Source organism: Canis aureus, chromosome 21 (genome assembly GCF_053574225.1).
Source record: "Canis aureus isolate CA01 chromosome 21, VMU_Caureus_v.1.0, whole genome shotgun sequence".
In the NCBI taxonomy this organism is placed as follows: Eukaryota; Metazoa; Chordata; class Mammalia; order Carnivora; family Canidae; genus Canis; species Canis aureus.
Window position 1 is genome coordinate 15,345,474 of NC_135631.1, and position 15,382 is coordinate 15,360,855.

At 34.7% G+C, this 15,382-nt stretch overlaps 1 non-coding gene and 1 pseudogene across 1 annotated transcript; both read left to right on the forward strand.

Annotated features, from left to right (window-relative positions):
- Positions 1-1,353: 1,353 nt before the first annotated feature.
- Positions 1,354-14,826, forward strand: LOC144293161 (olfactory receptor 4P4-like; annotated as a pseudogene).
- LOC144293517 (small nucleolar RNA SNORA18) lies at positions 1,828-1,953 on the forward strand. The gene has a single exon (XR_013360737.1). It is a non-coding gene; the product is annotated as a small nucleolar RNA SNORA18 (small nucleolar RNA).
- Positions 14,827-15,382: the final 556 nt, after the last annotated feature.

Sequence of the window (15,382 nt, forward strand, 5' to 3'; positions counted from 1 at the left end):
TCATATCATATTTGATCATGGACTGTCAACTTGTATGTTTTTTTGTGATTGAGCAGAAAGCACCAGATTCAAATAATTGTAAAATCTTCATGTTTTAAGGGACAGTCTATAATCTAAGCAATCTCCCTTCTGTTTTTGGAGTTATACTACAAATTCTTCACATATTTATTTATATCCTTCTAGAATAGTGACAGAATATATTGTTAATATCACCCTTTTGAAGGAATCTTTTTACCTTAGGAAGGTTCTGAGAGTTGGGGTTGTACACATATTATTCTTTTTGTAAAAACTACTTTTTGCTTCTACATTGATCACTCCTAACTTGGAGGAAGCTTCAAGTTTTTCTTAGATCATACAAGTTATAAAAAATTTTGTACTATTGGGTTATTATGATTGAAGCATAGATGGCCCAAATTAAGCAGATATATTCATGAGGGCTAGAGGTAAAGCATACCAGCAACCAATGGTTGAAATCGGGAATTTGAATATAATAACTGATTAAGAATATTGGAACTCAGAAGACTCTTTTTAGGCTTTGAAACGGAAATAGTTAAATTGTAGATATGAATTGTCTTAGTGAGTTTTAATATAATCTAGAAAAGAGGGTAACATGAGAAATTTATTGGATTAAAACTGCATTTATGCAGTGAAGAGGGATATCACCCTTTGTTATCATTCATCAACATCACAGTATTGAAATACGTGATCACTAAGAATCTTTCTGATTTCAGTTTGTTTTCTTATTTGTATTTTTATCCATATAGAAAATTTAACATGAGTATTTTTATTTTGTACTTATTTTTATTTACAAATTACTAAATTATGTTATAATTATGAAATCTGTATTAACTTTTTCATACCAGGAACCTCAGAACTTCTTAGCTTGAGGAGCACCTGACTGGCTCATTTGGTAGAGCATGTGACTCTTGATCTCAGAGCTGAGTTCATCAAGCCCCATGTTTGGTGTGGAATCTACATAAAATAAAAATTTAAAAGGAAAAAAAGAACTTAGCTTGAAAAAAAAAAAAAAGATCATCTATTCTCTGCACTGCTTGGGAAAGAAATACTGTGAATTCCACAATGAACACTAGTGACATATATAGATCACTTTTTCTTTTCAGATTCAGAATTTATTCATCTCAAGCAGTTTATCATTGATAATAGCTGCTGATTTTCCTCTTGCAATGGTCGCACTTTAGTAAATCTCAGTTGGCAGCGTTTTATTTGAAGTCCTCTTCAATTTCAAGACAAGGCATATATGAAAAGGGGAGTATGTTGGATCTAATTTAGGTACCTCCCCAGAAACACTATCCAACATGCTTCCAATATGGAGTTCCCAAGGCTGCTGTCACCATGTCTCTTGCTAACAGAGATTATGATCTAATTCCAGTTCAGAATTTTTTAATAAAGAGTGGAACTGCAAAGGTGATAGAACATGCAACTTCACCAGGATTTTCTTTCTGAAGTCAGAATTTTGATACAGAGTAAGACTGTGATATCTAAAGTAGACACATTTGTGTGGGGAAGAGGGAGAACTCTGAACTCACAGATGATCTTACATCCTCTTGGTTGTCATAAGTAGCTCCCTCTCCCTTGAAAGAGGACAATATAGTCTTCCCTTGCTTAGACACATTGTGATTACCTCATTTGAACAAGTCAGACAATGATATTTGGTTATCTCATGAGCTTCCTCCTATACCCTTCTTTGCTTCCAAACATCTAATTAGGTACAAGTCACACGGAAGGCCAAGCAGGAAAGTCCTTTCTTGCTCTAGGAGGATATGTCATTACATGTGTTATTACAGTGTAGTATAATAGAAGTTTAGAGTTGAGGTCTATCCCAATTGGCTTTTTCTGCAGACCTACATTACTGGAGATGCATCATCAAATAACTATGTTGTTCACTTTACTCACAGAACTATTAGATCTTTTGAATAGAACTATAAGACAGAGCTACCAAAAGTATGAAAGACCTAATAGCGCTTTTTATTTTAATCTTAGGTATTAGCATGTCCTCAAATTCTGTTTAATTCTTGGATGTGCTAGTTTAGGAGTGAATATGATTTAAACTCATTCATACTCAGAGAGTCCTAAAGTAAATTGCTTAAAGAAATTAGATCCCAAAGTTTCTAGGTAGAAAAATATGCTCTCAGGAAGTCATCAGTGTGTCCATATTCAAATGGAGAAATAATAAGCCCAACTAACAGAATCACAGCTTGACATGGCAACTGAGGACTGAATATAGGGTATATATGTATGTATATATTATTTTTAATTTTTGCTTTTTAGCATTCTTAGAATCTTCTTTATTAAATTTTTAAATTTTTTAAAAGATTTCTATTTATTTGATAGAGAGCACACAAGCAGGGGGAGTGGTAGAGGGAGAAGCAGACTCTCCACTGAGCAGGGAGCCTGACATGGGGCTCAATCCCAGCACCCTGGGATCATATCTGAGCTGAAGACAGACACTTAACCAACTGAACCACCCAGGGGCCCCAGAAACATCTTTATTACAAATGCTTTTAAACACTTCTCCACCTGTATTGAAGAATGGAATAACTTCCATTTACTGATGCTACACAGTTCTCAATGCAACTTGCAAGTTCTTATTTTTTTTATGACAATCATATTACAAATATATTAATATATCAAATCAGCATGTTGTACACCATACAATTACATAAGATATTTTCCTTTTTTAAAAAGCAACATTCTTTTTAAAAGGGCTATGTTGAAGAGAAATTTTAGTTTAAATTTTGGAGGAACTTAGGCAATCTTAGTGGGAAGTGAGAAACAATCACATTGAGATTTTCTTAATAAAAATTTACTGACTTTAAATAATGTTGGCTACTGTTGTGCATAATAATTTTTAAAAAAACCTTTTACATTTAAAAAATGCATATGTCTGAAGACAGAATTTTTTTTTGACATGACGTACTTTCCTAGGTCTTAAAATTTGCTGTTAGGGGTTGAATTGTGTCCTCCAAGAAAAGAATAGTCCCTAGTACTTTAGAATGTGACCTTATTTAGGAATAGTGTGTCTGACAATTGACTTTTGATTGCAATGTAATGTACTAACATTAAGCTCTGATGGTTGAGACATCCATTTCAAAAACATCTCCTGTGCAGTGAATACAAGGCCAACTACAAAACTAGATGAGGAGCCACTGCCCCACTCATGAAGTACCCTTTCTGGAAAGCTCTGGGTGACCTAAAATGGACTATTTAAGTGACCCTGTGTTTTTCGTCCTGTACTTTAATCCAACTCCTATGTTTTAAATTCATTATTGGTGAACCCCCATACTCTGGGTACGCCATTCTTTTTTTTTTTTTTTTTTTTTTAAGATTTTATTTATTTATTCATGAGAAACAGAGAGAGAGAGGTAGAGACACAGGCAGAGGGAGAAACAGGCCCCGTCAGGAAGTCAGACTGCATCCCGGGTCTCCAGGATCATGTCCTGGGCCAAAAGCAGCGCTAAACCCCTGAGCCACCCAGGCTGCCCAGTACCCCACTCTTGACCTCAATAAAGGCAGAACCTCAGAGTGGCAAGCTCTTTCTGTCTCTCCCTGTCTCTAACTGTGACCAAACTGTGTGGCCCCAGGAGTGTCATGTACCTTTTGTGACTTGGTGAAAAATAAACCTTGTTTTGTCAAAGTGCTCACCTAATTGTTTCACTTGAGAAAAGGAGGAGAAACTGAAAAGAACACAGGCCTTTCTTTGGGGTCTCAGAATTGCAATTCGGGGTGCACAAATTTTGGAATAAACAAGTAAAGTGTCCTGCTCATGTGGGAAAAGCAAGAGTTTTTTTTTTTTTTTTTATGAGAAAGAAGAAAGGTACAATCAGATGATTTAGATTAAGAAAAAGAGAAGAAAATTTAATTTGGTACTGACAGATGAAGCCACTGTTGATTACTATCTTTTCTTTTTTCTTTTTTAAGAGACAGAGTTTGGAGATGGCAATCAGAGGAAGAGAGAGGGAGTCCTAAGTATTCTCCACACCCAATGCAGGGCTGGATCTCAGGACCTTGAGATCATGACTGAGCAGAAATCAAGAGTCTGATGCCTAACTGACTAAGCTACCCAGGCATTTGCTTTTGATTATCATCTAATTGATTATTCTACTGAAGCTGTCAAGCAAAACTATTCCTGGTTTGCAGTAGTTAACTCTTCTTTCCTCATAAAGTTCTTATCAGTAGTTTTATGGTCCTAATGACAGTTGTTTTGTTGGATTTTGTGAGAAAAATCTTGAAAAATTAGCACTGCTCTGGCCCAGTTAAAGAATTCATTCATTAGAAAGAAAAATGGAGCTTCAAAATGGAGTCTCTTGTCTCCAGAAATTTTCTAGCTTGCAGTTAGCAGGAAGGCAGGTAGAGAAGGTTGACTCTCAGCTCCCAGATGTCTTTGCATGTGTGGCCCCTTTGTCTTCAAAGCTAGGAATGGGAAATTTTATTCTAATTGTACTTTGAATCTTTTTTATTCTTCTGTTACCAATCAGGAAAAAAAAAAATTTTCTTTCTTTCTTTCTTTCTTTCTTTCTTTCTTTCTTTCTTTCTTTCTTTCTCTCTTTCTTTCTTTCTTTTCTTCTTTCTTTTCTTTCTTCTTTCATTTAAATTCTATTAGCCAACATACAGTACATCATTAGACACAGATGTAGTGTTCAACAATTGTGGGATTAGATAAGATCCAAACATTTAACTCAAAGTCAGCATATATCAGTAATCTTAATTACATTTAGAAATCCCTTTGGACATGTAATTCTTCATTTAAAATTTTTAAAAAATATTTTATTTATTTATTCATGAGATACAGAGAAAGAGAGGCAGAACGTAGACAGCGGGAAAAGCAAGTTCCATGCAGGGAGCCCGATGTAGGACTAGATTCCAGGAGTACGGGATCACACCCTGAGCCAAAGGCAGATGCTCAACCCCTGAGCCACCTAGGTGCCCCTACATTTAACATTTAACATATGATATATTATCACATTTCCAGTCCCAGGGGCTACGGCAGGAAATCCTGAGGGGCATTTTGGAATTATGTCTACCACAGTGTTAAAGAAGTTTTGAAAAATTATGGCTTTAACCCCAAAATGGAGAATGTACAACTCAGTGTTTCTAAAATGAGGATAGCTTTATCTCTATTAAATATGCCACCTTTGCATCCCATTCCAAATGTTATCCATGAGGAAAATACGACATTCCCTTAGGTGTGGAGTAGCCTTAGAGGAAGTATAAGTAACATTTTATATTTACTTAATCATTGAATCCAACTAAATATATGATCTTCATCACGTATCTTATACAATTAACTCAGCTATAAAAAATTGTCTACATAAATGGACATATCAATGCCATGGATGAGGGCCTGGAGTGAGGAACTGACATTTCAGGATGACAGAGTTTTGCACAGTGACCTATTGTCTGATCTTGTCCTTAATTGTCAATGACTTCTGTCTACAGATTGTGATCTGAATGCTTTGTCCTGTAGATATTTCCAAGTTTCTTTGTAAATTGTATCAGAAAGTTTCTAATAATAATAATAAATAATAGCAGTAATACTAATTCTAATAATAATAGTGACTAAGTATTACTGATGTACAAAATAATTGTACTTATAGGTAAAGAATCTAAATTTCAATGAGATAAGTGTCTTACTCAAAGTCACATAGCTGGTAAAAGGTACACCTGGGATTCAAATTCAGACCCTTTGTGTTCAGTGACTGAGGTGGTAAACATGAAATCATCCTGGACATCTGGCAAACGTATGTCATATAAAATTACTTCTTCTTCTAAAGATGCATATCTAATTAGGTTTTGATGCCGTTGTTATGGTGCATCCTTCAGCCATCTCTCTGTTTTCATTCACATGCACACATACATGCCCCCACACACAAAATAATCAGTCTTCCTTGCAGTGTTTCTGACATCAAAAACACAAAAATGGGATCCCTGGGTGGCGCAGCGGTTTGGCGCCTGCCTTTGGCCCAGGGCGCGATCCTGGAGACCCGGGATCGAATCCCACATCAGGCTCCTGGTGCATGGAGCCTGCTTCTCCCTCTGCCTATGTCTCTGCCTCTCTTTCTCTCTCTCTCTGTGACTATCATAAATAAATAAAAATTAAAAAAAAAACACAAAAATGAAATTGCTTAGGTAGTGAAATAGAACTATAAGTGTAATTCAATAAAAACTGAAAACCAAATCCTTTAAATTTTATGTTACTTCACTTCACCATCATCAATTAATCAAAACTATAAAAAACATCTTAGCAATTTATTTTGTTGGTGCTTTTGAGGTTGTACTATGAGTGGAATGTATATTCTGGGAAAAAATGTATCCTAAATTTACAATTCAAATTTAAGGGTAATTTTGAAATATTTAGTACATTATTTTATTATTTTAGTAAAAATCTAGATATACTTATTAAGTACTTACTTTGTGTGAAGTGTGATAGTACTTGTCACAGTCATTGTAGGATCAGTAAAGTATCTTAGCCAGGGTCACATTCTACTGTACTAGTTACTAGCTGCCTAGTCTTGTCAATTATTTCTTTGTGTCTCTATGGAAATATTAATCATATCATCTCATGGGGTCATTATGTGCATTACATTTTAAAACTCCCTTTAAAGTCCTTAGCACAATTACTGGCACATTGTAATGACTTTCCAATGACTTCTGTTACACTGGTCATCATTGAAATTTAAATGAGAAACAATAGACCTTATTTTCATTGAGTTAATAGTCTGTTGAGAAGATAAGAGAAGAATACCAATATTTAAAAAATAGCCACAAAACCCCTCAAAACAAAACATAAAACCCTTGGACTATCTATGAAATGGGATTCAAACAATCTGGTGAAATCAGGTATTAGGAATGTAATGGGATGACTTGGAGTATGGAATTAAGTTTCAGAAAGGTGATATAATGAGGATGAGCCTTGTGGGAATGGGGACATTTAAGTTTGACCTTAAGTATTTTAAGCAAAAGCCCAATACCTTCAATACTAATAAATAATTAGCCTTGGTAATGGAAGCAATGAAAGACCCTTCATAAATATAATGAATGCATTAGGGTTTATTCCTTTTGTAGAAAGTAATAAGACATTTCACTGACCATAAAACCTACATTTGATGTTCAATATCATATATTTGAAGCAATCTAAAACAAATCTATATTTAAAAGCACATTTCAAAAACCAAAGCAATAACAAATTAAAATCACCAGAGTTTATGTTTACTAGGCTTGTCCAAGAATTCCTATAGGGATTGCCATTGACACTGCACCCACATGTTGGCAGTGTCTTGAAACACTTTTCCTGGCAGTTCCCTTGCAGCTTCTCCAACAGCCCCCAGACTCCAAACATTTAGGGAAATAGACATTTCTGCTCATTTTTGTGCCAAAGGGAAAAAAAAGGCAAGATAGAAAGACCCAAACACAATTGTGATTTTCCTTCCAGTTTTATGATACACTTCTCATTTCCTATTCTGAGTATACATAGTCAGTTTTTTAGATATATTTTGTAGTTTCAAGTTTTTATTTAAATTCCAGTTAGTTAACAAATAGTGTAATATTAGTTATAGGAGTAGAATTCAATGCTTTATTTCATTTTAAATATAATTTGAAAACTACTTACCAAGTATGAGACTTTTTTCATTACTTTTTTTGTCCTAATATATCTATTCATTCTTTTAATTTTGAAGATTTTTTTTTCATTTATTGTCATGAGTTTAAGAAGACAGTGATATTCCTTTAAATGTTAACTGGAATCGGCTGATACTAAAAATGTGAGTTCTTATTTTTTTTCTTTTCCATCTTTTCTTTATTCTTACCTTTTCTATTTTTGCATGCCTGAGCCTGTGTTCTCTCTCTGAGCAGCTATAGAATCATCTATCCTTATCCACTTGTTTTCTAAGGTAATTTTTTTGCATGAATAATATTATAGAAATATATCTCCTTGATAATGATTTCTTTTATAACCTTTTAAGCTTCTAATTCATGTAACAATTTGGCATTTTAATAGTTGACAAAACAACTTTAAAATGTCTGTGTAATAAAAAATGAAAAGTGGGAATGCTATTTTGAAATCTTGATTTCAAACTTGAGAATGTTTAGCTGCCAGATCAGGAGGCTAAGAGAAATTGTGAAATGTTGTGTACTCTACTTTAGATAGAAAAGCAATGATAAAAAAATACCATAAAAGTTTGGGAAAAATCAAATAATTGAATAAAATAGATGATAAAGTGAATAAAGATAGTAAGAAAATGATTGAAAATCAATTGATTATTTTGATAAACTGGTAAATGAGTCAGTAAATCACTTGATTAAAAAAATTAGGTCTTTGCAGCTGGAAGGATCCATGGAAAGTGTAATTCCTAATTTTCTTATGGAGAAATAGGTACCCCAAGAATTTGAGGAACTTCTTCCTAATTCACATGGTCCAGGAAGTAGCAGATCAGGACAAGAACCTCTATTTCTCACCTCACTGTGCCATAGGTCTGTTATACTGAACAATAATCTGTGATATTTGAAATGAAGAGGAATAATTTGGAAAAAATTTTAGTCATCACAGAGTTTATTATGTAATTTATGACTATTCATTTAAAAAGATAGATTAGATATATATTAAAATTTCAAAAACCTTCAGAAAACTACAAAATGACCTAAGTAAAATAGTGGCACGAAAAAAAAAAAAGAAAAAAAGAAAAAAAATAGTGGCACGAAATTATTGTTTGCTTGAAGTGTTTGATTCACTTATTCTAAACAGTAAGAGAGAGATTATATTTTGCAGGTATTGGAGGTCTTCATGAATAAATTTTTACCTTGGTTTTAGTTCTCCCATCTATGAAAGGGGAAATCCTATTACCTACTCCAAGTCTTGGTCATTAGTCTGGTATTTTCAGTAGTGGTGAATTGTCAAAATACTTTATGACTTCTGTAGAAATTTATATTCTGTGGCATGTTAAACTCACTATTCCCAGAGCCCCCTTTGTCCTATGAATGGTGAAGCATTTATAGAATATTAAACATTTTAAAATTATAATGAGTTAATATTTAGCTAATTTTCATAATGTATTAAATGCACATATCTGTACCTAATTTTTTTTAAGATTTTATTTATTCATGAGAGTCACACACAGAGAGAGGCAGAGACACAGGCAGAGGAGAAGCAGGTTCCACGCAGGGAGCCCAATGTGAGACTCAATTCCGGGTCTCCAGGATCACACCCTGGGCTTAAGGCAGGTGCTAAACCCCTAAGCCACCAAGGGATCCCTGTACCTAAATGTTTTATAGGAATATTTTAATCTGATTTTCACAATAATCCTATGTGGTTGGTCTTATTATTATCACTGCTTTGCAGATGAAAAAAAACAATGCTCAGAGGCTTTGTAACTTGCTTAAGATTATTTAAATTTAGTGGACCATATATTGGAATGCATCAGCCAAATTCTAGCACTCTCTTCCACCAGGATGACCTGTCTCCTTTGAAAATAAAATTGCCAATTTTATTTTAGGAACTGAAGATTAGCCATTCAGTCTTGTGCCCTATGAAATATTTTCTGTGAGACTAAGGACACCAAGATGATCCTGAACATCAGGGGTTGGGTATTTTCCTCCCCTTTAAATGCCTTTTTAGAGGTTGTAGTAAGGCAGAGCAAACATCAATGTCCTGACTGTCCCTTTTAGGATGCTGTCTGGTGTAGATTTTCTTAATGAACATGTTCCAGCAGAGATGAAAATTTTAGGTAATCAGAAGTTTTATGTATGGTATGTAAGGTGGCATTTCTAACAAGCCCATACCTATCAGAGGCCGTTAACCTTTTGCGTAGCACCTCTTGATTATTTATCAATCTCTGTTGCAGATTTGCTGTTTCCTTCAGTTAAAAGTAAAATAAGAGCTAAAGTTAGTTCAGCAGGGGATCCCTGGGTGTCTCAGCGGTTTAGTGCCTGCCTTTGGCCCAGGGAGAGATCCTGAAGCACCGGGATCGGGTCCCACATCGGGGTCCCCGTATTGAGCCTGCTTGTCTCTCTGCCTGTGTCTCTGCCTCTCTCTCTCTCTCTCTCTGTCTATCATAAATCAATCAATCAATCAATCAATCAATCAAAAAAATAAAGTTAGTTCAGCAAAACAAGGAGCCATGAAAAGAGCTAATTATGAACTTGTGTCCTCATAAATAAGAGCTAGAGATTTGATAAATCACCTTGAAATCTCTTTAAATCCTATTAGGATTGCAAAAGTATAACTAAATGTGCTAGTGCTGATATAAAGACCAAATCCAGATATAGGTGTAAAAGAGATACAGATATTAGTGCGAAGGTAGATGCAGATATAAATGTGTTTCCTGTTTCCTTATATCAAATATCTCCTCATGAAAGAGTGTGGAAATTGGTTACATATGTGTCAGTATAGTTATATTTACATTTTTATTTTTATTTTTTATTTTTTAAAGATTTTATTTATGAGAGAGAGAGAGAGAGAGAGACAGGCAGAGGAAGAAGCAGGCTCTATGCAGGGAAGCCTGACATGGGACTCCATCCTTGGTCTCCAGGATCATGCCCTGGGTTGAAGGCATCATTAAACCACTGAGCCACCCAGGCTGCCCAATATATTTACATTTTTAAATGACAATTGATGACATATGATGCTTGAGGAAGAGTATCTATGTCTAAACATGCTAAAGTCTTTGAGGAAACAATGTAGTAATTAGTGATAAACAAGTTATTTGAGTTTACTGAATTACTCTTCATTCTGCTTTATTTCATTCCTTATGTATTGTGTTCTTCTTAAACCATATTATAAAATGATGAATTTGGAATTAACTTTAAGTACAGAAGTAATAATGAAATATAATCTCTTTAATAAAGAAATTAAAACATTGTATAACACTAAAATCCCTTTTGGCCATCACCTTTATTTCTGAGAATTAAATCTTTCCTTCCACACTTTTTTTCTATTAATTTATAAGTACAGAGGTTCTCACAGAAACTAAATGGCATTCTGTGACTGTGATCTTTTTTTTTTTTTTTTTTTTTTTTAGCATGCACATTATCATACTGTGGTTATTTTCGTGTACTTCATTATGTTTTCCACATGAAAGTATGTTTTAGTGATTGGTATCATGTTAGATGTCTCCTAGGTATCATCAAACTATTGCCTAGTTTTCCATAATGAGAACATACTAGCCCTTATTTCCATTCTATTTTCAGGTTTTAGATCAATTCTATTTTCCAAATTTGAATGAGTCTGTGAAGAATATCCTTTTGTATAGTTTCTGAGGTAGTTTTGCTGGGTCACTCATAAAAAATTTTAATGAATACCTTTTGAAATTTTAGTTTTATGAAGTTGATGAGTGAGAATATAATATCTCATTCCTGTTTCATCTGCATCTCCCTAATTCTAATGAGGTTGAATATTTTTATATATATTTGGGCAGTTGTGATTTTCTTTCTGTGTATTGCCTTCCCAAAATTTTGCTCTTTTAGAAAATTGGGCTACTTATCTTTATGTGATCAATTCACAGGATTTATAAATAATTACTCCCATTTGCTGCTTTTAAAAATATTTGGTTTATATGAAGTTTTGTCATATGGAAGATTTTAAAATAGATTTTATATTTTTATGAATTTGTTTTATGTTCTTTGCTTTAAAAATGTTCCTACATAAGATATAAACCCATTCTAATTATTCTCATTTTTTTTTCTTTTTTTTGATACATTTGTGTTTTTTGACCATCTGGATTATAATTTTTTGTGCCTTATGAGTGATATTTTTTTCAGAGAGAGATTTAAAGTCCTCAGTTATTAAAATTCAAATCAAATTGATTTCCTGGAGTTTAAATCAATTTGAAATTTCAACTTAAATATGGAACAAATTCCGATATATATGTATTTATTTATTGACTGTCTTCAAGTCCAGCAGTCTGTCTTTACCTACAACTTTTTAAAAAAGATTTATTTATTTATTCTTGATACAGAGAGAGAACACAGCCAAGAGGGGCAGACACAGAGGGAGAGAGAATCTCAAGCAGACCCTGTGTTGAGTATGGAGCCCAACTTGGGGCTTGATCTCATGACCTTAAGATCACAAGAGTTGGACACTTAACCAACTGAACCACCCAGATGCCTCTACCTACAACTTTTTAATTGCTATAGCTTTATAGTATATTTCAATTCTGAAAGATATGTCTATCCTCTTTGATCTCTTTGAAAAAGTTAGATTAGCTACTCTGGCTATTCTTTCTAAATTTTAGAACCAGATTTTTGATGAAAAATGTCAGAATTTTTGTTTAAATTATTGAATGTATTAATTGGGAAGAATTGACATCTTTCTTATATTGATCCTCCCTAGCCATAAACATGGTATAATCTTTTAATTCGTTATAATCTTTTTAATCTTGTAATACAATTCTATATTCAATGAGGGAATTCTGTTTTTAAGGACAGAATAGGGAAGCCTGGGTGGCTTAGCGGTTGAGCGTCTACCTTTGACTTAGGGAGTGTTCCTGGAGTTGCGGGATCAAGTCCCACATCAGGCTTCCTGCATGGAGCCTGCTTCTCCCTCTTCCTATGTCTCTGCCTCTCCCTCTGTATCTCTCATGAAGAAATAAATAAAATCTTTTTAAAAAAGGACAGAATAGATAACTCACAGATTAAGTAATATTGAACTGTTTATTTTAAACAAATAACACCATATCCCAGAATCATTGCAATTGGTTTTATTTATGTGACAGTGATATTTTTCAGAGATTTTTTTCAAGAAATTAGACCACAGGTTGTTAATTTGTGGTTCATGGATGGAATTCAAACTGAAAGTCCACAAACTCCATCAAATCCTATTAAAAATCTCTTTGCCAAATGTACCTTTTTCTAAAAATAAAAAGTATTGTTCAAATGTTGTTATAACCCTTCACAAACTGGCTGACACCTGTTAATCAGTCTGTAGTGTTTATGTTTTATAGAGCTGGGCATTGAGTTTAGCAGTTTTGTGGTACATTTTTTGCCAAAAGGAAGTAAGAGATATAGTTTAATATTTTGCACCAAAGCAATATGTTATTTTTAGTTAAAATATTTCAGGACTGGGACCCATGAGTCTGTTAAGGAAAGAAAGTGCTTAAATTAAAAGAAATACATGGTTTTAAAACAGACCTAGTGAAAAAGGATCTCTGGATGCAATTTGACCCTGCAGGGGTGCTGTCTTACTGGAAAGTGACAGAAAGTGGGACTAAGGGATGAAAACTCCTGGGTTAGACTGAAAAGTGAACTGGGAAATGAGGTCAATTCCAGGAAGCCACAAATATACTGGAACCTCATACAGTGGAGCAACTCTTCCCCAACGATCTAATCTTTGCTCAATGTTTGCAAAAGGTGTTAAAGGCACTTTATTAAATTGTCATTTAGAGATCTAATATTTAAAATGATGAACTCACTAATGATTAATGATGCTACTGAATTTTCAAGGTTCAGCACAGATTTAGTTCCTGGGAAGGACTGAGAATGGTAAGAATGCCATTGATGAAGAGATAACCTCATACTGTTTATACATAACAGAGACTCAAAAATTACTCTTAAGGTATACTTCTGAAATCACATCTCAAAATTAACCTAAAAAAGAACATTGCATCTTCCAATTATTCATCATTTTATTCATTCATAGTAAGCATGAGACTTTGGGATTTATTATATTTTCAATTAATTATTTGAGCTATTATTATTAGCTATGGCTACTCTAAAGAACTATATCTACTTGTTGATAGATTGTAGGTATTTTGTATAGCTGCACCCTTAGCATTAATTTTGGTGTTTTCATCATAATAACCTACGTATATTTATCAAATAAATGAATGACTTTTAAAATAAATCAATAATTTAAAAAAGTTGGGTGTTTCCAGTATGTTAACTTTCCCCTCTACATAATCACACCCCCAGAAGAATTGGGACATGAAAATATCACAGAATTTAATCTCTTGGGACTTTTTAGTGAGGAGGATGCAAAGGCTGCCTACTTTGTGCTGTTCGTACTTTGCTACATTGCAATTCTCTCAGGAAACTTGCTCTATCTTCTCACAATCAGGGGCAGCCGTCTCCGTGAACAGCTCATGTACTTTTTCCTGAGCTACCTATCTTTCATGGATGTCTGCTTCACTTCACAGACCTACTGGCCCAGCAGAAGACCATCTCCTACAATGGCTGCATGGCCCAGATGTTTTATGCCCATTTTTTTGGTGCCACTGAGATCTTCATCTTGGTGGCCATGGCCTATGACCGATATGCAGCCATCTGCAGACCCCTTCACTATATGGTCATTATGAGCAGACAGGTGTGCTATGTCCTTGTAATGGCCTCAATTCTCGGAGCATTTACCCATTCAATCATGCAAGTATTGATTATTATTGAATTTCCCTTCTGTGGCCCCAATCAGAAGACCACTATTTCTGTGATGTTTTCCCCTTGCTGAAGCTGGCCTGCATGGATACTAGCTTGTTGGTTATTGTGATCATTACTACCACAGGAGTGCTGTCCATTTTGACCTTTGTTGCCTTGGTAATTTCTTACATCATCATCCTGTCTACCCTGAGGACCTACTCATCCCAGGGCTGCCGCAAAGCCCTCTCTACCTGTGGCTCACACATCACTGTTGTGTTCATGTTCTTCTTGCCTCTCATCTTCACATATGTCCCCATGACTGATTCCGTCAGTAATGACAAAGTGTTTGCCCTATTTTATACCATGATTGCCCACATGTTCAACCCTCTCATCTACACATTGAGAAACACAGACATGAAGAATGCCATGAGGAAAATGTGGTGCCGGGATGCACGATTTGAAGGGAAATGAAGTCCCTGGTGTTCAAACCATCCTCTGGATCACCTTCTATCCACAGCATCCTAATGTCAGCAAATATGGCAGGTACAGAGAAGTGGTGTGTTGTCATCAAAAGTTGCAAGACTTGAAGAGAGAGGGCCCTTAACCACCTTCTTTCTGTTACTTTATTTTTCTGAACCTATGTAAAGGGGATGAATCATATGACCTCCATGTCCCTGCCAGCTTTAACATTCTGGAACTTATGTCTGGCATTTTGGAATATTCTGTCCATCATGATCCCAGACATAGTGGACATATAGCACTATTATCAGGGCACGCTATAAAGACTGCGTGGTCTGACAGTTATGCCTTGCTTTAGGAAACAGATTTTCGACTGAGACACCTCTTACAAAGACAGAGAGGTCTTAAGCACTCCATTTTTTACTGGTGTCCATTGCAATAGAAGAAGCAAGCAATGCCCCCAAATTTGCAAGTGTTATTGTATATTTTAACCCTTTACATAAACAGATAATGCTTGTAAAATAATGGAATTCAGGTAATTACACTATTCACACTGTCGTTATTGTAA